Source organism: Neopelma chrysocephalum, unplaced genomic scaffold (assembly GCF_003984885.1).
Source record: "Neopelma chrysocephalum unplaced genomic scaffold, ASM398488v2 Primary Assembly neopelma1_60, whole genome shotgun sequence".
In the NCBI taxonomy this organism is placed as follows: Eukaryota; Metazoa; Chordata; class Aves; order Passeriformes; family Pipridae; genus Neopelma; species Neopelma chrysocephalum.
The window spans coordinates 11,568,304-11,593,628 of NW_020897715.1; the positions used below are offsets into that span (position 1 = coordinate 11,568,304).

The following is a 25,325-nucleotide window of genomic DNA, read 5'->3' on the forward strand; positions in this document are numbered from 1 at the left end:
CTGTGTCGTTGCTTTTTCCGAAAAAATTGTGCCCGAGACACTTTCTGTGAGAGCCAGCACCTGCCGGAAAGGGATGGTTGGAGGAAAAGACCTTTTCTTTCTTGTGGTATTTACTGCAACTGATGGCTACCCAGGGCCCCGCCACAGCCGGGATGAGGCGGGATGGCCGCCCGGGAGGGGCACTCGGGGGCTCCGTGAGCCGCTGGAGCGGCTTCGGTCAGGAGTGCCCCCCCCCGGTCCCCCAGAGCCCGGGGCGCCCCGGCTTCGCAGCCCCCTTACCCCGCATCCCACATCCCGGGCCGGCAGAGCCGCCTCCCTCCCTCCGCCCAGCCCGAACTTCATCCCAACTTTCCCGCTTCCGCCTGCCCGGGAGAGCGTGGCGGCGGCGCAGAGGAGGGGCGGGAGAGGGGACAGCGTCTCCCAGTCAGTGTTACTGGGGGGACGGGGATGCTGGGAACAGGGGACGGGGGTCGGCCGCTGCCTGGCTTTAGGGAAGGGGTTTTCTTTCGCGTCTTCTCCCTCCTCTGACTCCTCCTCTTCTTCCCTCCTCCTCAGGGGGAGGGGAGGAGGGAGGCTCTGGGGCAGGAGTAGCCAGAGCAGGGGATTGTTTGGGAGTTCAGTCATCCAAAAGCCGTCTCCCGTATGGAGGGTCTGGCTTCCCGCATCCCGGCGTCTCTTCCCTCCTCCTCCCTCTCCTCCTCCTACTCCTCCCGCCGCGCCTGAGCTCAGCGCGGCCCCCCCATCCCCAGCGCCAACCCGCAGAAAAAGCACAACCACCACCCCCAAACCAAGGACCCAGCACTTTCCCCTTCCCCCCACAACAGGCTTTCCCCCCCGCTTTTTCTCTCTTTTTTTTTTCTTTTTTTTTTTTTTTTTTTTTCTTCTCTCTGTGTGTGTGTGTAGTGAATTCCCCGCAGATCCGGCCTGGAAGTTCACAGCTCCTGGAGTTAAGCCTCTTTGTTGCTTCCCTTCGTTTGGGGCATCTTTGTGTTTCCCCCCGCCTGCTCCACTGGAGACCGCGGTGAGTGAAGAGAAGGGGGCCTGGGCCTGGTGGCCCTGGCGAGGGACCGGGAGAACGGACGGCGGTGGCGGGTGATGGGGCGCAGGGTTTTCCCCCCATCCATCTTCAGGCAGCGGCAGAGTTTGGGAAATTGGTGTGGGGATGTGAGGAAGGGGGTCTGCGTAGGGATGCGGGAGACGTGACAAGGGAGTAGTGGAGACCTGCTGGTCCCCACCAGTCCGGGGCTTGTTTTGGCTCAGGCAGGTGAGATGGGGGCTCGGATGTCTCCCTCCAGCTCTTCCTCCTCGGCGGGTCGGCAGCACTAATGGAGGGCCCAGTGCACGCACACTCGCTGCCGTGCTCCAGTGCTTGCCTGAAACTCTTCCAAAAGCTTGGTCCACGACCTTGCCCCGTCCTCGCTGCCGGCAGTCCGGGGGGGACGGTGAGCAGCGGAGGGAGGGAAAGAGAAAAGCTGTGCAAAGTAAACCATTCATCCTCCATTGCTCCAACTCTTGTCAAAAGCTGATAGGAGTTTGGAGGCAAGAGCTGGCTCTGGCAGATGCGAAGGCATTTCGGTTTGTGCTCTGTGAAGGGGCTGCTGATGCAAAGAAAGGGGGGAGTGGGTAGTCCGTTAGTAAAATTTTTATCTTTTTCTTCAGCAACTGTTAAGTTTTTAATCCTGGTGCAAGGATGAGGAGTGATTTGGGTCAGGGAAAGTAATTTTCTGCCCAGCAGTGGGATGTTGTAGGAATTGTGCACGCATGCCTCCCTGCTTGGACTGCAACTTTGGCAGGTCCTCTGGATGGTGGCTGTAAATAGAAAATGTGTTGGGGAGAAAGTGGGATGCTGAATTTGTAGCCATGTCCAAAGGAGACTTTTTAAACTGCTCTGAAGATACTAATGTTTACTTTGAAAAATAATAATAGACTTTAACTACTATCCCTGGCTGGCAAAAGGTATTTAATACAAAATCCCATATCTTTGGGCACTTCCCCAACTAATTCTGGTACCCCAAGTGTTATTTCACTGGCGTTGTGTGAAAGGCAGGTCAGGTCTATTAAAGTTTTTTTTTTTCCCTTGTTTGTTTTAAAGAAACTCTCTTGACCTCTCTGCAGCATTATGTGAGTAGGATAACAGGAATCCATACACACACTCAGCACCCGCGCGTAATTCTCAGCATGTCTTAAATGTTTTTCTTGGTGCCCAATTCTCTTTAATTTCTACATTACTACCATAGTGTCTTTTTGATATGTTCACTTGCAATCTACCATTTAAGTTTGTTTTCCCATGGGCTAAAAAACTACCATGGAAAATATTAGAAGAATGTGGGCGTTTTGTAAGTAGAATTTTATCTTAGCTTTCTTTTCTTTTGAAACTAACTGACTCAGTGTGCATATGATTAGGGGAGAGTTCTTCCATATTTATGCCTATATACATATATGGCAGACACTTTGATTTAATGGGTTGGATGTTGAGGTTCATGGTTCAGGGAAGGATTTCAGCGAAAACACATCATTGGTTTGCAGTGAAGATTTGTTCTGTTTATTTAAGTGACCTAAAAAATGAAGGTGAAATAACTTTCCATGCTAATAGGAGTCATCTGGGGATCTTCTGAAGTAAATAGGACAATTAGAGAGAGCTGTGAGCTCTCTGCTGGGTGCATGATATTCTTTTACAAGAAATAAATGGAGTTTTGTTCCACGTCCTTTTCTTAATCCTCCCCTTCAGATAAAATTAGAGGGACTTATCCTGCATATACCATGCAGAAGAGGTCCCAGTAGGTGTTTGCTGTGAGGGTTGAAGTCAGATACAGTGCAGGTCTCCCTGCTTCCCCCTGGAGAGTATGAGCCAGGTTCATCTGAAGGATGCACAATGGTCCTCTGCAGGTTTGAAAGGCAAGTTCAATTTTGTCCCTCTCATACACACGCACACCCACAGAACTATTATCTGAGAGATATCTCAGTACAAGTAGCTGAATCCACACACATTTCTTCTCTGCTGGGAACCAAGAAGAAGTATTAGAGGTGCATGATTCTATATGTATGTGCTAGAAAATGGCATGTAAGTCTTATGGGTGTTCTGCATCGCTGCAGTCTGGAAAATGCATGTTTTCTGTACCTTTTACTGGCATGGTACACAAGCACAGAGCAAGAGGTTTTGAGATTGCAAAGTGAAACACAGTATTTGGTGTTTGCAGAGATCTTTCCAGCCCTCTGAGCGTGGGACTCTTGGCTTGGAGTTTTGCCCTGTTGAAGGACAGGTGAATCATTGCCCAGTTCACCTCACTCTTTGAAATTCTGCTCTGCCCTCAAAACTAGTAGCAGACAGATTCCTCCAAGCCTTCAGTACCAAACTGGCAGTCCCACGATACTATCAGGATGCTGGTACAACTCCTTCATTTGACTAGGGCCAGCAGAGTTGCCCCTTCAGGAGCCAGCTGGAGCCTCCTGCCAAGCAAGGAGCATAGCAGGAGGGGCTACGAAGCAAGCAGCCTGCTTTGTCCCCATCCTCCCCAGTGATGCAGAGGAGAAACTTCCTTTCCTGAGTGAAGAAAATTGATCCATTTAGGGCAGTTCTGAATTTTTGTACTTTCTTGTCATTGTTACTGAGTGACCACACTTGACTGTAACACCACCAAATCTACTCACCAGTGTTTCCTGGCCTCTCCCTGAGCCACATGCACTTAGGAGCACACAAACCTTGTGGTCTGATAAGAAGCACAACATGAAAAAAGAACTATTACCTCTCCTACCTGGGCTGTGGGAGGGAAGATGGGTGATAGGACAGGAAAGAGACTTAAATTGGAAGCATGTGTTTGAATGTGGAGGTGTTTGGGCTGTCCTCAGCCAATGCACATCCCCAGTGTGAGCTTAAATGATTCCCTCTGCTGCCCTGTGCCTTCTTGTTCCCATGCAGAAAATGGGACTAAACCCTATGCTGATGGGTTGAGCACTGCAGCAGGTCAGATACTGCTTTCCATGTTGACTCCTGCCAGCCAACCGGTACCCACCCTCGTGCCTCTCAGAGCAGAGCTCAGGTGTACCAGGAAGGACCCTCTCTGTCATACTGAGCCTCCTCAGGACTGCCACAGGGCTGGACAGGCACCTCTGTGCCTCCAAAATCACTCTCTTCCCAGGCTGTTTCCCCATACCCCACCTGTTGTGCCTCATGAAGTGAGGGAGCAATGACAGGGAAGAGTATGTTGGGGACCACACTGGTTGTTTTAGCCTAGGTTGGCCTGCAGGTGGGTTTTCAGAGACTTTGGGCTCAGCTGGGCTCGGTTTAGTCACTCAGCCTGCAAGATGTTACAGCAGCAGTAGGCCAATGTAACTCCAGGTTAACAAAAGTTTCTTTGGCAGTAAATGGTGGTAGGTTGTTCATTTTAATATTGGGTGCCGAGTACCCCAGAGGTGTGAGGCACAATTCCCTTGGACTTCTTTGGTGGGCAAAGATGACTTGATATGTTACTGGCTGGCATGTTACGGACCAAGGCTTGCAAATCTCTTGGTTTAAACCATTACCTCTTGGGCTAAAAACTTTGCAGTGAGAAGTCTACAGTTAGGATGGGATATCCCACAAGGAAAAGGCTCTCTTGCAAAATCTTTGGAGGCTTCCTGTTTCTGGTTAGACTGAAAACATCCTAAGGGAAAAACCTGCTGCCATGTATTTTGGTGCTCCTGTGGTCAGTCTCAGTTTAAGAGGTTGTTATGTATTCCAGTTCCTAGGCCACAAGAACAACTTAAGGCGAATAATGACTAAATGAATTGCAGGTCCTTAGGTGGAACAGGGGTGAATGCCATCTTCCAGTTTTCTAAGAGTACTTTGGGTAACTGTTCAACGAAAGGTATCACAAGCATCTTTTTCTATTTCCCATATTTGCTTTAGTTCCTCTTGGCCCCAAATCATACAACATCGTATCTTCTGATTCATTGGCTGAACGTAGTGCTTGCAGCCAGTTTTCTGGAGGGAATGCTTGCAGGATGGGAAGCTTTCAAAATTTGCTTCGTATGCATGTTTGCGCACAAGAGTCTTTTAAAATCTCTCCACAGGAGCCTGTGCTCCAGCAACACAGCTGTAGGAGTATCCATGGGAAGCTAAGACATAAGGAGTATGAATACAGTGGAAGCAAGTTGGCTGAAAAGCTCAGAAAGATATTTGTTGCAGGGAAAACACCTTCTTGATGCTTACACAGTCCCAAAGCTCCTGCAGGCACTGCAGGGCTTTCTGCTTAAACAGGGAATAACAGATCCCTGCCCTGAGGATGTTGTATGCTCCTTTTATTAAAATGGCCTCTCTTCCCTGCAAAAGGACAAATGGGATGGGAGGCTCAGCTCTGCCTGGTGGGGTTGTTAGCAGAGCACCTGGCACAGCACAGACAGGGTGCCTGAGAGGGGCTCTCAGGGCTGCCGTTGTGTGTTGTAGGAGCTCTTCAGTAAGAGGCAGTGCCAATTTATTTTGGCTCTGGTGGCATCGATGGAGGGAAATGTGCTTCAGGGAGCGTGTGGGACGTGCTCGAGCTTCTTCTCCCTCCTTGTGGGCACTGTGCCAGCACAGAGGTGAGAGCCAAACTTTATCCTTGCTTTCTGCTCAGCTGCTCTTGAGAGGCTGCTGCCCTGTGTCCAAAACGCTTCCCTGAGCCCCCCTTAGATGTGAGGATGGTGACTGCACCTTGTGCCTGTGCAGCGTGTTGGAGGCTTTCTGGGCAAAGTCCAAACCACACCACAGCGTGTTGCACCCACGAAAACCCACTGTTGTCAAGTTCACAGAGGTTTTGGGCTGTGCTGTCTCTATGTGTATGCAAGAGCCAGATGGTGTTTTGGAAACAGCTCATTTTTCATTAATTTCTGTGCTCAGCATAGGCAGTAAGTCTTTCACCCTGAGTCCTGTTGTGGTAATGCCATTTTGGCTCTCTAAGGTCCACTCTGGCAAGGAGATTAGCCAGCAGGTCATACTCTTATGCACAGCCATAGACCCGGGGCCCTGCCAAATGCAAGGGATGCGTTCGCTGGTTGCAATGTCAGCAAGTCTGAACAAGCTTGTGTGTCTTTAAGACTGTGCATCAGGCCATTCTGCTGTTCTTTAAATCATGAGTGGAGAGGGAAAGGGTGTAAATATCCCTGTCAGAACTGTGTTGTCAGCTTTCAAATACCAAAATGAGGTTGCTTTTTATTTTTCTTCCAGCTGACAAAAGGACAGGTTAGGCAGAGCCCTGTGAATTCATGTGTTGAGTTTAGTGTGGTTTAGAAAGCCTGTGGTGATATAAACCTACTGAAGTAGTCTTTGAGAAATAAACCTCAAATGTGCATACACTGGCCTGGAACACAGGATTTGTATGCAAAATGCAGCTTCCTGTGATAATGTCACTGTAATTTATCCTGGTACTTTTAGGGAGAGCAGCCACCTTGCTTAGTGATTGCCAGTGTTTTAGGGCTCAAGCCTGCGATGTGAGGAGGGCTGCATGTCAGTCTCCACTACACCACAGATTTCCCCCCAGGTTGGGGCAGGTTGCTCTTTGCCTCATCTCTCCACCTGCAAAACCTGTAAGTGGTACTTCCCTGCCTCCTTGTGGTGTTGAGAATAGGTCTGCTGGAGCTGAAGAGAGACCATACATTTGCTGGCCCTCGAAAAATCTCTCAGATAAGGACCACGATGTTTTCAGCAGAGAGCCTCCTGTGGCATTGACAGCCCAGTGGGGGGCTCGTGTGGCTGCCTCTGGGGACGTCTGCCCCTGTTTGTTGTGTGGATATGGGCTCTGTAAGGGCTGTGGGATGCTTTTGGTTTGGAGAGTAGGCGGCGTGTGGGGCTATAGAGAAGCCCCTCTCTGAGTGTGACCCTCGGGGAGTCCAGTGTAGGTAGTAGCACTGCAGCTGCAGCCAATTTCTGGCTCCAGCCAGTGGTGGTACAGAGAGGCCATTGTAATCCTATGTACTGTACAGTGTACATCTCAACAGGCAAAGTAGCTCCTGGGTTGGTTCCCCCCCCCCTCCTCTCCATCCCTTCAAATCTACTTTATGAAGTTCCTTCCCTGAAATTGCAAATTTGGCCTTATCTTCAAAGAAACCCTTTAGTGCCAAGCTTTTAAAGGTAGGGAGGAGGCGAGAGCAAAAACATCAAATCCATTAGCAGCCCAGTTGCCAGAGAAAATGTTTTTTAAAACATAATCTGAAACTTTAGTGTTTGGGAGCCAAAGCCGAGATTGAATACAAGTATGGGCCTTGTCCCCAGAGAGTCGCAACGCTGGGAATATGTTGGCACAAAGACAGGCCATGGAACGAGGATTCTTGTGCATGCACGCACACAAATAGACAATTATTTGGAAGCCAATAGTATTCTGGATGCTGAAGAAACTTAATCCAGTGCCTTCTGTCCCAAGTTGCTCCCTGAGCTGTAGCTGACTTGAAGAGCATTCTCATCGCTCCAGCATTCTGCAGGATGGCAGTCCCCTCTGGGGCAGGAAAGTTCCTGCTATTCCTTGACCATGGGTAGTAAAAGGACTAGCTGATCCTGCTTCTATAGAGCCTGCTGCTGTCAGTGAGAGGTTCCTTTGGGCCCCCAGAATGGCGATGGGAATGATTTTTATTTTTTATTTCCCCATAAGAAAGTTGCTAGTTTAACAAACCCAAGCCCTGTCAGATTGAAGGGGTAGGTTTGAGTCATAGTGTCAAGAGGTGTTTTCAAAGATGTAGTGGGTGGGATATTTAAAAAATACCTGGGCTGACTTTAATGTTGTGGTGGGGAGTCAATGAGATTTGTGCATTCAGAGGTCAGGCAGCTCTCCTCCTCAGTTTTAAGTACAGGGTCACACTTGGTAGGTTTGTGGGACGGTCCCACTGTCACCAGTGTAACAGCTGCCCAGATTAGTCCTGACCACCTAGTGCTGCATGGAAGTGGACTCTATTTCAGGAGTGGCTATCAGACACATCTTGGCTGGCAAGCAGTTGAAGTGCAGTTTCTAAGCCAGAGTCATTTGGGGCAGAAGGAGGGCAAGATGCCCTAATTATCCAACTGTAATGGGGTTTGAATCCAGTGAGGAGCACCCCATTAGTAACTTCTTCAGGGGCCTTGTGATGTGGCCAGCCAGACCACAGCAGAGCTGTGGGACCCTTGCAGGAGGAGGGCTTGTTATCTACTAGCTCTTGAGTCCCTGTGGGGACTTCCCTACCCCTTGGCTGGCCAAGCAGGATATCAGCCACTTCTGGAGTGGGGGCTTGTAGGGTGAGACAGGACTGTGGGAAGGGGGCCCATGGAAAGCTCCTCAGAGAGTCATGCCACCTGCTCTGGATGTGTCCATTATCACTGTTTCATCACTTTTGGGGTGTCTGGGAATGGTCTAAAGAGAAAAGGTGTTTGCTTTCCAGCTGGGGAGGAACAGAGCTCCTGTTTGCATGTGTAGCTTGTGCCTGAACACCTCTGTAATGCTATAAAGAGTCCAGGGCAGCACAAGGACTTAGATGCCTTTGAGGACCTTGCTCTTCTGGATGCCTGAGCTGCTGTGAAGGTTGCAAGAGTAGTTTAGCATGTTGTCACCCCAGCTCCAGACCCTGCCAGAGATGGCTGCCCAGCCAGCAAAAGAGGGAGAGGGTCTTGGGATCACGGTCAACTATGCTCAATGACCATGCAGCCCATTAGCTCCTGGTATCTGGGAAAGAGAGGTCAGTACTAAGGTATAGAGCTGGAGCTACTGGAGCCTGGATGGGTGTTTGCTGACCCTACTCCCCTCTTGGCAGGGAGGTGTGTAGCCAGTTTCAGGAAGCATTAGGGAAGAGGGATGGTTTACATGGCTACAGCAAGGTAAGCCAGCCCTGTGTCTCATAGGACAGGCACTGGTCTACTTGTATTCTCACCAGGGCTGTACTTGCCTGGTATGCAAATGCGCAGTACAAGCTGTGGGATCCTGCTGATGGCATCAGGAAGCCTGTGGTCTTTTCTGGGAGCAAGGGTCAGCTACTTACACCATGTAGCAATTTAGGCAGGAACATACTTGCAAAATATACAGTCGTCCAGTTTTCTTCACAATTGCCTGGACTGCAGATTTGTGGAGGAGGGAATAGGAGCACAAAGAGAACAACATCAAGAGCAAGTGGCAAACTGTGTTTATCGTTGGTGCCTGACCCTATAATCTGTCTCCCTGGGGATAGCTTTGGACATCCCCAGCCTCTGAGCCACTTGAAAGAACCACCTTTAAAAAAATTTCCCAAACTAGTGACCAAGCAAACAAGCACACATTTCATCGGCCACAAAAATGTGAGCAAAACCTAGTTTTTACATAACTTCAGCATTGAAGATAAGTAGAGGTTTCTTGATTCTCTGGATGAAGGCCTGAGAAAGGCCTGCTATGCCATCTTCTGCCATCACCATATTCCAAAACCTAAATTATTATTTTTATTACGGTTGCATCTACAAGTTTTAACCAAGGCTGGGACCCAGCTGTGATAGATACTATGTTAACTTGTAGTGGGAGATGGTTCCTACATCCCCATTCAAAACAGCAAGGCTCTTTGCAGAAAAGAAGATAAAAAGAGAGCATGAAAATGACACTTGTGCCTTGGAGTGACTCAGAAAGTCAGACTGGAGCTTAGTACAGACCCCGTGTTGGCTGATACTTAGTCTTGTGCTCCTTCCTCCACCTTACCTGGCTTGTCAGAAGGGGAGGTCAAAGTCGAGCATCACTAGGGCTTGATTGAAGGTTGTCTGCCTTGAAGCCGAGAGTTACCCATATAAGATCCTCATCTTCCTAAGCCCTCAGCTCACGTCAGTTGGTAGAGAGTGACATGGCCAGGGAGTGGTTTCCCACATGGAGCACGTGGCACTGCAGGTGTTGCTGGTGACATCTTGCCTCTGTGACAAGCCTTACGTTGGGGTGGGCAGCTGGTCTTGTGGAGCTGGGGGGTGGCAGGTGGAGAGCAAGAGTGTGTGGCTAAAGGGGAAGGAAAGGAGCCAGTTATGTCTTTACTTCTCTCCTGTCAGCTAGTTTTCAGTTGCGGCATTGTGCTTTGAAAGATAGCTGGAAGAGCGGAGAGCCAGTGTAATAAAAGTGTTTTGCTTGCAGCATGCAATCTCACTTAAAACAATATCATTACATAAATATTGTGTGCCTTCTTGCCAGGGGGGTCTGGGACTGTGCTCCTCCTGCTCCGGAGGTATTGCCTTTCTGTGTACAAGCCGAGGATGAACTCCAACAGATGCTGCTGAGGCCAAGTCCATGGCTTGCACTGTACCCAGGTGCAAGAGGAGATGTTCACATCTCCATGGTCAGCACAGAGGTACCTTACACTGGAAGGAACAGGGATGAGGGACAGCTGGGTTACCAAGAGCTGCTCTTCCTGAGAGCTGCCAGCCATACTGAGGGTATGTCTGGGGACACACAGGGGTACCTGAATGCTAATCTGACCCTTGCAGGCACGGCTAGCCCAGGATGGAACAGCTGTGGAGACACCAGTGGCAGGACATGAGCAAAATCTGGCATGATGGGTTAACTGGGATCTGTCGCTCAAGAAGGGTAGGAGTGCTTCAGTGAAACCTGGGCAAGTTCCTTCACCACTCCTTTCTTGTCTGACCTAGAGGACTGTTTGGGGGAGCAGGTGGAGATGCGTATGCATCCTCTTCCAGTACCTGTTTGTTTGCAGAAAGCTATGGGCAAACTCTCCTGAGGGGCTGCTCATGGCCATGCCCTCCAGCTGGAGGCTTTTTGCTCAGAGGAATGCTTTGAAACATACTGTTTTTAATGGCACTGTGTTGTCAAGGGCTCTTTGTGTTTGGGTGAAGAGATGACTCCATGCTCTACTCTGCAGGGACAGGAGCCCATCTGAAGCAGGACTCCTCCATTTTGCGAGTGGGTTTGATCTGCCCTCTGCAAGCTAAATAATTGAATTACAGAAGAGATCTTAGATGAGGTATTTGTGCCATTACAAGGCTCAGTCAGTGCCTGGGGATTGGAAGAGCGGTGGGAGATGTCAGACAGCTTCAAGGTTATGGCTTTTTCTTTCTCTGTTGATCCCAGGTCACTCCCTATGAATGAAAGACTGCGAAGAGACTGTTGCCTTCACTTCTGTCCAGCTGAACTAGACAGGGTGTGGGATGGAGAAGGTGTCAAAAAATGGGTTTGTGCCACCCATGCCTCCCCATGCTTTCAACAAATAATCTCTTCCTCTCTCCCAGCACACACCCCCCTTTCAGTTTTGCCTCAGACCCCGGAGAGAACGGGATTGCAACTAAGGCTTCTGGACTGCCCCTGTTCCCTGCATGTGTGCTGCCTCCCAAAGGATGTGGGTGCTGCTGCCAGGTCCTTGCACCCTCCTTTCTCCCCCTTTTCCATCTTTATTTTCCCCTCCTCTGCCTGAGGTCTTCCTGTGCTGCCAGCAGCAGTTGCCGGGGCTGAGAAAGGCTTGTTGGGCCATATCCTGGATGCCCCTGCCCTTACTTGTTTTGGGGAAGGCTGATAAGGAACAACTAGAGGTGCCTCCCCAGGCGCCATCCCACTGCCGGAGAGGTGCTCCCAGCCCTCGCCAACCTGAGGCAAGTGCCGAGCACTGGCATGTTGGAGCGGGTCTGGAGAGCCCTTGCCTGGGCAGAGTGGCTGCCTGCAGATGCAGGCAGGGCTGCTGCCTCCCCAGAGGTTATTCTGTAGAAACACCGTCCTTGAAACGAGAGCCATGTCTCTCCTGCTCTTCTTTCCCCCCAGCTGGTGAGTTGGGGCTTGAGGGTTCAAAGGCAACATTTTCCAATCTCCACCACCGTTTGCAATTTCACAGGGTTTTGCAGGCTGGGAGGGTTTTATGCTGACCTGTCTGCTCACAGGCAGTCAGAGAAGCAGTTCAGTGAGGTTGGTGGACGTGGCATGCACTGAGGTGCCAGCATCTGCAAGGGGCATGTAGGCACCGGGCCAGGAAGGCTCAGTGAGCTCTTAATGAGCCACAGATGGTCAGCTTTATCTGGGAGCCTGCCGACTTGGGCTTCTAGAGCTTTCTGCAGAAGAAATACATGAGTAAAAGCTGGTGGTAGGTAAGGGCTGGGAAGGAAGACCCTAAAATAAAGATCCTTCTGAAGGCATATCAGGGGGACCTCAAGAGATCACCTCTGCTAAAGGCTCATTGTGTTTTTGCTTAAGGTCTCCTTAACTACTCGTGGGCTGCAAAAAAAAGAGTAATTTTCCATGTAAGAATTTTGTAGTTGATGTGTAAGACCAGCAGAGGTTTATCTGTGGCTTCTAGAGAGAAGGGTCTCTGGAGACTCTGCTGGGGTACAAAGCCCTGAAGGCTGTGATGGTTGCATTCCATTCTTGCAGGGGAAAGGACGCGCCCAACAGATGTTTGTTATCAGAAGAGCAAAGCAGAGACAGAGAAAAACTTCAGTTGGCCAGAAACGTAGAGGGAAATTGTCATTGTTTCCCTGTTGGGCTTGCAGAGGGAATTCTGGAAGCTGCTTTTTGTCCCATTGTAACATTTTATGTTTATATAGCTTATCTCTTTCATGAGGGACTGTTAAATCCTGCACCATATGTGGATGTGACTATATGAAAACAGCTTGTTTTACCCATCCCGGGGCAGAGTGTGCCAGCTGCACAACTGGATCTAAAATCATGGAGCAGCATTTTCTTACAACTGAGTGGTTTTTTTCCTAAAAGAGTTTATGGTATTTCCCAAATTAAGAAATGGTTAATCATTTCCCTAATGGTCATTCTGAAGTTGTGTTTCCCTTAGATAGCTGAGTTTTCCCAGTTGCTAAAGGGAGGGGGGAAGACCTTGTTCCTTTCCACTTCTAATATCTGTAATAAGTGACAGTATTTAATGTGACATTTGACTGTGGAAGGTAGGTACTGCCTGAACTGGTCTACAGATAACTTTACACTGAACAGTTAAAGTTTTTTCTAGGGGTATTTAGTGCTATGGGACAGTCACAGACTTTCCTTCTCAAAAGCGTTGACAGTCCCAGTAAGCAGTTAGAGATAAATGTCCTTGAGGCAGAGGATGGCTTTCCTAAAGCATCTAATACCGAGGTCTTAAAGGACTCTCTGTAAAATGAGACAATCCTTATGTTCCTTTACTGTACAGTAATGTCAGGATCTTTGGAAGATCCAGATGTAGTTTTAGATTCTTTTTTCCTGGTAGACAAGCAAATATTAGGGTTTTGCCATGTTCTCCCAGACCCCTGCTGGTTGAGTCTTTGGAGAGTGTGATCTGATCTTTCCTGTGAAATGCATACTATCACCTCTCAAGCAAAGGTGATTTTTGCATTAAAAAGGCTTTCTAAATTGATAAAGCAATTCTCAACATAAAAACGTCTTAGTCCTTTGCAACAGAAGGAGAGGTAGACTTCTTGGATTAGACTACTAGTCTCTTAGATTTAGGCTTTTAAGAATATCTTGGGCTGAACAGAATAGGTTGAGAGATGGAGAAGAGATTAGAATCTCCTATTGTCACCCCCCGAAGCCTAGGAGCTGGTGTCACTGTTTATTCTTGGTCTCTTTACTGCTTACAGTTTTCTCCAAAAATGACTAAACATATAAAAAAAGGTTTGGGTTTGGGGTTTGAGGTTTCTTTTTTTTCCTTCCCAAATTCTAGGCCAGACTTTGACCACAGTCATGTAGTTGTTTTTTCTTCCTTACTTCCAAATGCAGTCACATAACAATAGCCTGGAAAAAAAGTACTGGAAGTGATTTGTTCATGAATTTGTTTCCTTTTTTGGGCTACAAGGAGTGGGTTAGCATTTGGGTAAGGAGGCTGGGAGCTCCAAGCCATCTCTTTCAAGGTTGAAGGGAGTTTAAATGGGAATCATCCTGGTAAAATGAGAAGTACTGTAGAGAGGCAGCCTTTCCTGGGCAAATGTTTCCATTGCTCCACGTGCAGAGCCTCATGCTCGGGGCACCTATTTTCAGCTGAACCCAGGACTTTATTTGCTATTTATGTAATAGCAGAGTCTTGTACAGACGCTACTAAACAGGCTTTGTCTGCCACAGGCAGGCAGGGACGGACTAGAAGAGAAATGCTCCTCCCGTATTAAGGCTTCTTCAGAAGTGGGTGATTGTTTGCTTTCCTTAACAATCTGCTAATAGGAGGTAGTGGGTGGTGTTGTCCTTCTTATTTATTTTATGTAGGATGTCATGACAGATGGTGATTTTGACTGTTGTCCACAGCTGTAGAAACTGATTGCTTCCTAAACCAAATTGACTAGGATGGATGCATCGTAGCTGAAGAGACACGGAACCATCTGTGAAAGAGGAAAGCAGTCAGTCTCAGTTGGCCGTGTTCAGTCATCTCTGTCCTGAGGAGCAGGAAAAGAAGTGTTTTGCAGACAGGGCTAGGGGATGCATTTTTAGTGTTTGGATTTTTGGGTCTTCAGATGTGATACCTCCGATTACAAAGAAAATGCAAGGTCACCAGGTGGGACAAAAATGAATATATGATTGCTGTGCTGGTCAGGAGGGTGTTTGTTGAAATATCGAACAGTAGAGCCAGTGAAATCTTGACATTTTATTGATGATTCAATGGATTTGGTCCCTACAGGAGAGAAAGCAGAAGCAAGTGGAGCTTGTGCAAATTGGCAAGAGAATATAATCTGATAAAGGCTAGACTAGTCGGTAAAGTTTTCAAATCTCAGGAAATTTCCTCAAAGTATTTATTTATTTATGGCTTTGCTGAAAAATTTTCAACCAGCTGTGTTTAAAAATATAACAGTAATGAGATACTTAAAAAAGGAGTTAATCTCTCCCTCTCTTTGACGTGCTGCAGAGCGCCAGCTGTAGCACAAGCAAGCCCTGGGGAATCAAAGTGGCCTAACCCTGCAGTCTGCGAGCCAAAGTCACACCTTGGGAAGCCAAATCCCAGAGGGAAGCACTGGCCTGTTGCAGGTCATAGGGGTGCTGGAGGGGTGACCATTTGGCCATCCTCCAGGGGCAGCAGGTTTAGCCTGCCCAGCTCTTCCACTCTCCAAATCTCCCCAGTTCTTGTAGACCCCAGCCACTTGTCCTCAGGGCAGCAAGACCCAGTTTTGTCTGAACTGCTGGGAGGCCTTGAACTGTCTCTCACACCCCTGATGGGGAAATGCTGGAATGAGGAGGAGGGGAAACCAAGGGCTTTTGTACTGAGGGAACAAAAAACATGCTCTGCGTGTCCCTGGGTTCAGCTATTACAGACTACAAACCGGACTGGTTTTTTTTGTTTGGCTTTTAAATGCTTCTTTGGCCAATGTGATTTTTTAAATTTTTTTTTTTGTCTGGAGGATGTCTCTTTGGGAGACAAAGCCAGTCTGGGACTCTTCATTTGGCCCATCCAGCTTATCCACAAAGCGTGCACAAGCCATCTTCTCCAGGCTCATTTCCTCTAGGATTCCCTATGGCTTTGCAATGGCTAAGCCTTTGTGTTTGATATCGAAGGCAGAAAGGCCAGCAAGGGCAGGCCGGCTGTGCTGTGTCCTCTAGCCCCGTGCCAACAGGGCTCAGTGCAGGGTGGGGGAACTCTGTGAGAGCTACAGCTGTGAGAGCGGTGAAAAATGCATGTGGTGATTGGCAGAAATTGTTTTGAGGAAGAAGATGCCTCTTCTGGTGATGATGGGGTGGCACATGGTGGATGGGAAAGGTAAAACAAGTTAGTTTTGGTCACTGGTGGAGGACTGTGTGGAGAAGTCCTGTCTGCTCTGGGCCTACAGGTTTCAACTTCAAGATGCATATCACAACAGAAAAGTCTCCTCTCCTCTCTTTCCTTTTTCTACCACTGGTAGCTAATCAAGATTCAGTTTTAATGACTTCCCTCTACTCTCTCTGCTTCCTCTCCCCCTGCCCCACACATGCCTTTTTTATATTTTTTCATGCATTTTTTTGGCAGAAGTTGAAACACAAGAAGCGTTTGGACCAAGATGAAAACAGTGGAGGAGCATGTTGGGCAGTGCGGTGCTTTGTTCTGAGTTCAGGAGGAGAAGAGGGGGAAGCGAGGGGGGACGGATGTCATTTCCCAGATGGGGACCCTGCCAAAGATGTTCTTGCTGCAGAAAGCAAAGGCCAATTTTTGAGGTTATACCAGGTTTAACCCTTTGTCGACCCACTTCTGCCATGCAGGGAAATGCCAGACTCTGGCACCAGTCTACTGTTGTGACTAAATGCCAGCAACAGTCCAAAGTTTTTATTGGAAACTCTAATGAGAGTATGAACAAGCTGCTCTTGTTTATGAGTGAGGGTCCAACACTGGTGCAGTTGCTGTTGAAAAAGAAAGATCAGCATGTTCTTTACAGGGGGTCAAGACTGCTGTGCTATCTCCTGTCCTGCCAGAAGTACCTGGTGGGAGTTGGGATGTTGCTGAACGCTCCCTCAGCTGTTCCCATTGTGGGGTAGGGAACTTTTGTCTCATGATGCTCAGAAAACACCTTGTCCTATGACTCTGTGCTGCTGGGACTGGGGCAGCAGCAAGCCCCAGCCCCACGTAGCTCATGGTTGTGCTGGGGACCACTGGGAGGTCAACAGCACTGGTTCCTCCTCTCTGGTTTGAGCCAGTGTCTTGTGTGAGAAAACTGTGGGTTTGGAGGGTATGAGGGGTGGAAAACCTCCATAGGCATGTACTGTTGCTATATTTGTGTTTGCCTTGGGCCATAAATACTGCATGGTGTGTAGGCTGCTGATTTAATTGCCCCAGAGCTGTTGTACAGTAGCAAACTAGGGGTGAGGATACAGAAAGGGAGCAAAGAAAGAAAAGTTAAGGCAACTTCGTTGCTTCATTAAGATCTCTTCCAGGTTATAAATACTTGGAGCACTCATGTCAGGACCCCAGAGGGGTTCATTTATCTCCTGATTAAAAAAACTCAAGGATTTTTGTCTATGGTACTGGCCTGTGCCTTGGTATAGAGGTCCAGCCTCTTCAATCTGGATGGGATTCTCCTGGGAAAGACTACCCTCTTCCCTCAGAGTTGGAGCGGACCAGTGCTGTATGCATAAAATGCATGAAGTGCCTTTGTGTAGACTCAGACAGAGTCACTGTTCTCCAGAACCAAACCTGCAAGCCTCTTCTTCGTGGGGACCAGCAATCTCTCTGGCCCTTTGATCTCTCACAGTCCTTTTTCTCTGGCTAGGGGGATAACAGCTTCCCTAATCCCCCCATGAACCTCCTGAACATAAACACAATGTTCAGCTACAAAGAAGGTGTCAGTAATTTTTGGGCTGCAGGCCACAAACTTCCTCTTTCCAGCAGCTTTGACTGCAACATATGAATTTTTGATCACTTGTGCAGATTGCAGCAGGCTGCAAACATGCCAAGGGGTGGTTATAGCAGCACCACTGTGGGTGCATCCATGGCCAGTGACTAACAGAGAAGTGGTGCATCCAGTGCTGGCCTTGAAACATGCCTTGTGTCTTGCACACTTCTTTCTAGACAGCCAAGAGAGGTCTGATCTGTAGGAAATGAATATAATGGCACTCTGGTGTCACCTGTTGGGATGCAGCAGGGAAGAATAAGGGCATGTGGATAAAAGATGCACGTGCAGGTTTGCCTGTGATGGGTTTCAGCTTGGTTTTGATGTGCAATCTTGAATGCTTTCCCACAGAAGTCAGCCGACCTGGTTGGAAATTTCATGTGTGCAACTTACTGCACAGCATGTCTGAACTTGCATATTTTTCATCCCTTTTCTTGGACCCTGTAAGTCATCCAGGTACCCTTTTCAGCAGCCTTGGGAACCATGGGTAGGAAGCACTGACTGATGGACAGGCACTTGGGTGGGAAGCAGAAGACCAGTGTTTCCCTTCACTTGCTTGGTGCCTCCGAGCTGGGATCAGCTGGCTTGCCCTCAGATCTGTGGTGTGTGTGGCCTTGGTCTCTGGCTCCTCATAAGCACAGTAACTACCACCACAGGTTTCTAGGTAAAGTGGGACTAAAATGCATGATACCAATAGCTGTTGGGTATCTCTTGTTGTCTTGGAGTCTCTTCAGCCTAGAGTTTGGCTTCATTTCATTTGCCCAGGTGGTTGCTCATGTGTGGTGCAGGAAAGTGTCCACTGAACCCACACAGACTACTGTACCCATACCTGCCCAGGTCTGCAATTCCTGTTCATTTTGAAGGCATGAATTGCTCCTTGTTTGTCCAGCCTGGTGGTGGGTCCTCCTGCAGTAGCTCAGCCCTTTGGCTTCACTACTGAGCCTGCTGATGGGCTCAGTAGGCCTATGACTGCTGATCATTGGGTATTTGCAAATGGTGCCACATTGGCTCTGCTGCTTCTCCTTCTCTGTTTATTTAGTTCTTGGCAGCTGCATGTTTGAATGTTTGCTTGACAAACACTTTCCCTGCAGTCTGTGATTACAGAAAGTTTAGTCTGACAAACACCACTGAATTATCCAGTTCTCTGTTGTCAATAATATCTTGGTTGCTGTCTCCCTTAACCAAAATATTTTGTGTGTGGTGCATATTCATATTTTCCCCCTTGTTGCAATCAGCCTGCCCCTCCCTGCTTGGTACAGTTACTGAGGCAGTATCCTCAGGATGCTGACATCTGTATTTTACTAATCCAAAAATCCTGGGGCTGCCAGGAAGCAGTACAGATAATAACACTACATACCTGTCTAGCACCTTTCATCTGAGAATCTGAAATTGTCTGACTCATGTTCATCTGGTTACTGCTTGCATCAGCTGGACTTTATTATTCCTGTTTTTGCAACCTGGAAAGGTGAGGCACAAGGTAGGGGGGTATGTTTTGTCCAGTAGAGGAAGCAAATCCAGAAATGTGGCTTCATAACCTCCAAGACTATGAGTTTCTATCCCTCTATGTCTTGCAGTACCTAATTTGCCTCCAAAAGGGAAAGAGATCAGTGGGATGGTTGGTTTTGAGCAATGGTTTATTTGCAGCAATCCATGGCTTTTTTTGGCACCTCAGTAAATTCCACCCAAGAACAAAAAGGCAATTGTAAGATTTCTCCAAGGTAAGTTACCTTCCTTGGCTGTGATCAGGGCTCCATAATGTTGTTCTCGGGCAGAGCACTATCCAGATATTGTCTCTTGTTGTCAGTTTGGTGGTTTGGAGCGATGCTGAGGGACAAGTGTTCACGGCTGGCCCGGACAGGGTAAAGATCTTACTGTGTTTCAGGGGTGGTAATGAGACTGGTGAAAACATGTCTGCAGGTGGCTGGGTGGTCAGGCTGGGCTGTTAATCTGTCCAGCTGCTGGCCTGTTCTGGATGAGATCCAAGACCAGGTAGGACACTGCTGCTTTTCTTACAGCCTCCAAACACAGCTGAGGACCTGCCAGGCAAACCTGGGCTGGTTTATGGTTTTGGGTGGAAACCACAAGTAAACCACGTCAAATCGCTGGATTCTACCCCAAACCAGGCAGAGTGCATAGGCTTCTGTTTCTTTTCGTATGGAGATGACTGGGAGAGGTGGGAGAGTGAGGAAAACTGCATGGATTCAGTGTTGATGTAAGACCGTAGGTGATCCATTCCTAAAGCCTGCAAGTGCGATTCCCTTGGCTGGACCAGACTGGTGAGGGCAGAATAATAAATAATACCTGAGCTGACATCTCCTGGGAACTTGGGTTTGAGAGGAGGGATATTTTGCCTGAAACCCTTCCAGAAGGGGACAGTTGGGAGGGGGATTAGTGTAAATGTGTGCCGTCAACATCTGTAATCTCAGCCGAGGTGATGGGGCACTTGGGTCAGGGTTTCCTGTGCCGTGGGGCCCTGGAGCATAATGTACATTGGAAATAAGAAACTCTAAGAAAGAAAGGGGGAGAATTGCATGTCCCAGGGGGTAGAAGTGTATTTATTTTTCACATGTTGCATCAGAACGCAGTAATTTTACCTGAGAGGGAGGACAAGCGCATGCAAAAACAGTCCATCTCGCTAGGAAAGGGGGTGGGGAAGTGTGATGCCAAATAGCTGGGATAATGTGGCTGTAGGGCTGTCTCTCCGCTCCACATCCACGCAGGGCACAAGATCAGCACCCATATGTACAGACCTTCCTTCAGGCATGTTGCCAGGGCTTTGTAACAGAGTCGCGCTCTCCCGTGGAGGCCAGGGCACCCCCAGTCCCCATTCTACCCCCCTTTCTCCCCTTCCCCCTTCTCCCATGTGCTTTTATTCCTTTTGCAAACAGCGTATGCCAAATCCGACTTCACAGCTGGCTCTGCTCCACGTGTTTGTTTTCTATGCCTGCACGGCGCTCGCCAGCTTCGCTTGCGCCACGGCTCAGAGGTGGAGGCGGCGGGGGGGAGAGCAGGGATGGTAGGGAGGGAAACAGGAGCAGGCTGCTGCTTGCCAAGCCCTTATTTGTTTAAAGCTTAAGCCTGTTTGAGAGAGCCTTTTTGGAGTGAGGGGTAAGTGGCAGGGGTGGGATGCGGGGGAATGGAGAAAGTAAACTGTGCGTCAAGGAAAGCAAACTTTACAGCTGGAATTGCTGCTGATCCTTGTTGTGGGAAAGGCCTGGGGAGATGCCTTCGGCTCTGTGCTCCTGCTTTTAACATGAGTACGAGTGTGGATGGGCAGGGGTGAAAAGTGGGGAGCCAGCGGCAGGTCTGTGCTGTGCCCAGTCGTCACGGGTGCTGCTGCTTGGTCAGCACTAGCCATGGCACTTGCCAGTGTGTCCTAATGGCTGGCTGAGGCATGGGCAGGTGAGTCTCCCTTCCCAGACCCTGAGGCATCAGCATTTTGCCACCTTTTTGTTATGGAGCATCATCTTGTTGACAGGGAGAAACCATATGCTGGCCCTGCCCGTCTGTCTCTACAGGGCAGTGTGAGGTCTTGCTCCATCTCCTGCCATGTTTGGCTCACAGTCCTCAACAGGACCATTATTTTTGGAGAGGTATATTTATTGTTGGGGTGATAAATGAGGCAAGTCACATGCAGACAGAATCTTTAAAAAAGCCCAAACGATGCTACCCTCTCCTGTTCATCTCTGGGACAGGGGAAATCTGTCAGCCATCCCAAGACCGTATGGTGAGTGCCTCTCCCATCATTTTTCACCTCTGGGTGGGCCCTGTGTGGTTTTGGAGCAGCGTGGCATGTGCTGGTCATGGCACAAATGAGGGCTGTGGCTGAGCCCATCCAGGTTCTGGCACTCAGTGCTGAGTCCCCACACCCCACCTGGGTGTTTGGCACCAGACAGAGCGTTTTCTATGGGCAGTCATTTCTGTCCCTTTGTTTTGCTAGCCTTGAGCTTCCTCTTATATTTTTTTGAGTAGTGACATGTCTTCCAGGGGAAATTTGCCCCATCTGAGAGTTCTAGAGGCTTTTGACCTGCTCCCATAAACAAAATTATTATTGTTAGTGAAAAGCAGTTAAGTGACAGCTATGGAGAGTAAAACTTCCCATTTATTCCCAAATTTATAAAAGAAAAACAACCTCAATTTTTAAACGCCATCTTCAAAGGACAAGAAAAATGGGCTTGTGCTCTTTTGCATCCCAGCAACAAGTCATTGCTGAAAGGAGTGCAAACTAGAAGGCAGTTTCTCTTTATGGTGGTGATAGGGATGTCTCTAAAGCCAGCCATCTGGGGATTAAACTTTGTATTGACGTTACTGGCAAGTACTTTGTCCTGTCTCTTTTGTGTGCTCTTCTGGATTTTGATGTCAACGGTGTTAAACTAGCCTTGCACTTGTTAATGCGGTTTCTGGGCCTGCTCCCATTGAAGTCATGGCAAAGATCAGGCTGATTTTGGTGGCAGCAGAATCAAGTCCTCTATTATGATCCAGAGGATGCATTGTTTTAGCAGGTATTTCTGCTGTGCCACTGGCTTGTATTTAAGATAAGCTTGGTCATTTTTTTACTACAGCTGTTGTAAGCACCCCTGCTCTACAAATACACACTGGAAGTAAGTTCAAAAGCTAGGAAAGCTATCCAAGTCTTTGCTCTGCTCCAACAGGAAAATTTCCCCATGGCGACTTCCTCCGAGGAAGGCTTAACAGTGTCACTGGCAGTTTCTGTGGACTTTTCTGGTTTGTAGGGGAGAGGTTGTTGTTTAATTTGTTTCATTCTATTTTGTTTCTAGTTGGACATGGACAAGATTTTTCTATTGTTCTAGACAAAGATGATTTTGATTATTTTTTTTTTAATTTGGTACTTAAAGGTAAGCTTATGCTTAAGGACATGAAGACATGGGCTGCTGTCAAAAAGCATCCATAGCTGCTGTCTCTCTGGCTTGTGACCTACTCTGTGGACAAGAGCTTCCAAGCCTCAGTTCAGAGGTGGCTGTAGCTGACAGACACACTGAAATGCTCCTTTCTCCCTGAGCACTCCTGCTGTGCTTCGTGCAGATGCTGACTGGTGTGTCTGGTATACCACTCCTCTGTGCTTTGGTTTATGTTACACAGAGAGGGGAGTGTTTCAACTGGTGGTTACCAACATGAATGGGTGCTGTGATATTTATTGTCTGTCCTGTTGCAAGCTTGACCCCGTCATGGGACAGAAGTAATAAAACAGAGATGGGTCTTTTCAGGGCAGCACCATGTCACACCTTTGCCATGATTTGTGGTCCTCCTTCTCGTTCCTGACCATTGATCCAGCTACATGTAGGATGATTTTAGGTAGCCTAGGATTTGGGGTTTATAGCGTTGCTGCCACATTGGTGGCAAAATGGTTGTTCTGGTCAACATGTTGGTGTCCTGTGGTTGGGGAGTGAGTTTGGGTGTGTGTGCTCCCCAAAAGCTGCTGGGGGAAGTGACACAGAGCAGAGCTGAGCAAAAACACCTTTGGAGGAGGGCATCCTGCTTTCCCAGTGGAAAAATGCTGTTTCCCTGGGACCGGAGCACGCTGTGGAAGTGCACCTGTCGATTAAGCTTTTGTCTTAGAGCAGCATGGAGTTTCTGGTGAGAGCAGGAGTGGTTTTCCTGCTATTGTAAGTAAGCCATGTTTAAGCAAAGTGGAAGAGTGGCAGCTGGGAGAGAGAGTTGCTTGAGAAGTGATAGTCCCAGGTGACAGCCCATGCTTGGAGGAAGGCAGGGCAAGGACTTGAGCCTGGATGCACAGGTGGCAGGTGAGCTGTGGCATTGCCTGCTCCTTGCCTGACCAAGCTCTGAAGCAATGGGGACAAATGCCATAAAAGGAAATTGGCCAAAATCCCAGCTCCCCCATTTCTTCGTCTTTCTTGACCCTCTCATCTCAGTTTAATTTTCCTGCCTTTTCCTTTCTGCCACCTTTATTCCCCATTTACCTTTAGTATCCTCGAAGGGCTTTTGCCCAGCATCACTTTCCCTGCATCTGCTGGGGCTGCCTTCTCTCTGACCTCTCCCTGACCCAGGAGGCAATTAGAGCCTCAACATCAGACTTCAAGGTTTGGGGTTTTTTTGTTTGAAAAGGATGAGAAGGGAAAAACAAAAGCAGTGCCCTGAGTAATGTAAACTAGCCACAGACACATCTGTGCCTGTTCGATGACAGCTCCTGATGGGAACTGCCTGTCCCTCCCAGCGCTCTCCTCCACTGTAGTTGCTGACAGGGAGGGGAACAACCTGACACCCAGCTCCTGTTGATGTTGGATTTGGCATAGTGGAGCCCAGACCAGAGCCAGCTGCATGGCCTCATGCTCTCCACCCATCCTGTGTGTCCCACAGCATCAGGCCCCAGCAGAGCCATCCCCTGGGCTTTCCTTGTCCAGGTGCACACTCTTCCTCATTCCCAGCTCTTTGTTAGGTGCTTTGCCTCTCGGCCCAAACAGGGAAAGGTTGTATATAGATAAATTTTGTTACTGGTTGTATCAAGCATCCTAAAGTGACCCTTCTTACCCAATGGTGTGAAGTCTGCAGGACATGGGATGGTTTTTACTCTGTGTTTAGTACAGCATCTGCCTGCAGCTCTGGCTGAATTGACACTGATCTCTGGCTTTGCTTGTGATGGGAATGATAAAGTGGGTATTGTTTTCATACGGCAAGAGATAGGATGCTTCAGGCAAGTAATACTGTACAATAAATGCCTTACTTCTCAGACTGAAGGCCTGTTTTCACATCACACTTGTGTCAGTGGGGAACTTCTTTCCTGCTGTCTCCTCAAACTGTTTCTCACTGTGAAGATCCAACCTTGTCCCGTTGCAAAGCCTCAGATAAGTGCGACTTTGTTGCTGCACTGTGACCTGAGTTTGTAGCAGGTGTGGGCAAACTGAAAACACTCCAGAGTAGGTAATTTGCCACAAGTATGTGACTACATTAATGTGGTTTTCGAGGTGATCCTGACCCTTTTTGTCTGACACCAACCTTGGCAAGAGAGTAGGTTGAGCTGCACCCCTGTGGGGTCAGGGTCTCGCAGGACCTTGATACCAGTGATTCTGCTAATTCTATGACGTTTGATGACCAAGGCCCTGAATACACAGCCTGCACCCTTTGGTAAGTGCTGCAGATGTACACCCTCTTTGGGATTCCTTAGCTCTTTAAATCAGGACCTTAGCTGGGAGGCTGGAGAGCCTAGAGGTGGATCAAGGATGAGAAGGATGGGGAGTGCAGAGAAAAAGTTGGTCTAAAACTATGGCAGCTCTCCCAGGTTGGGAGTGAAGTTGGACTGAAAGGTTTTGACCAGAGAGGCATCCTGTCCCAGCCACCGGGGCAGCCCTGGCAACTGCTGCGGGGCTGCTTTCTCCCCTCGCGTGCTTGGGAGAAGGAGACAGAGAGCAGCCAGCAGTTCTGAGCTTGTTGCAGCAACAACATCTGTTTCCTAGGTGCACTTTGTTTCTGAAGAGGCTGTGCAGCACGCTCCATCTGCGCCCTTCTCTTTTTTTTCCTTTTTTTTTTTTTTTTTTTGCTTGTGCCGTGTTCAGCAGACAAGGATGGAGGCTCTTAGGAGAGGCAAGCGCTTCCCGGGAGGACCCTGCGCCAGCCTCTGTGCCAGTGCTGGCTGCCGGGCTCTTTGCACCCGAAGCAGTATTGTCAGCATCTTGACAGCTGGCCGGCTGCATGCTTATTAGTTACTACTTTCCTCTTGCCCTCCACTTCTCCTTCGCCTCCCTAACCACCTCCACCCTCTCCCTTCCCCCTTCCCGCTCCTGCCCCATCGGCTGGCCAGCCCTTCGGGGAGCCCCCAACCTCTCCAGATTAGAGCTCTCCAGGGACTTGGTCGTTTTGAAAGGAAGAAAGAAAAAAAAAAGGGAGGGGGAGAAGGAGGGGAGGAAAAAAATTTATTAAAAAAAAAAAAAGAGAGAGAGAGAGAAAAGAAAGAGGGGGAACAGAAGAATGAAAACAGACCCAAGGGGCAATAGTCCCTCGAGCCATTTCACTGCATTACAATGAATATGGACTCTATTAAGCTCCGTTCTGCCTGTTAGTGTTTCCCAGGGCAACACAGCTCCCATATGGCAAGCATGCAGCAGATTAGGGTAGGCCTCCGGGCTTCATTGAGGGCCTGAGGCTTGACTGGCAGTTGAACCCCATCCTTCCCCCCCCC

The 25,325-nt window shown here is 48.6% G+C and overlaps 1 protein-coding gene across 2 annotated transcripts in view; it reads left to right on the forward strand.

Annotated features, from left to right (window-relative positions):
* The first annotated feature begins 887 nt into the window (after positions 1 to 887).
* BOC (BOC cell adhesion associated, oncogene regulated) overlaps positions 888 to 25,325 on the forward strand; it is a 55,430-nt gene continuing 30,992 nt past the window's right edge. For both annotated transcript variants that reach the window (XM_027681128.1, XM_027681129.1), the window contains exon 1: positions 888 to 1,021. The gene's annotated coding sequence lies outside the window, so the exon portion shown is untranslated. The remainder of the gene's footprint in view (positions 1,022 to 25,325) is intronic.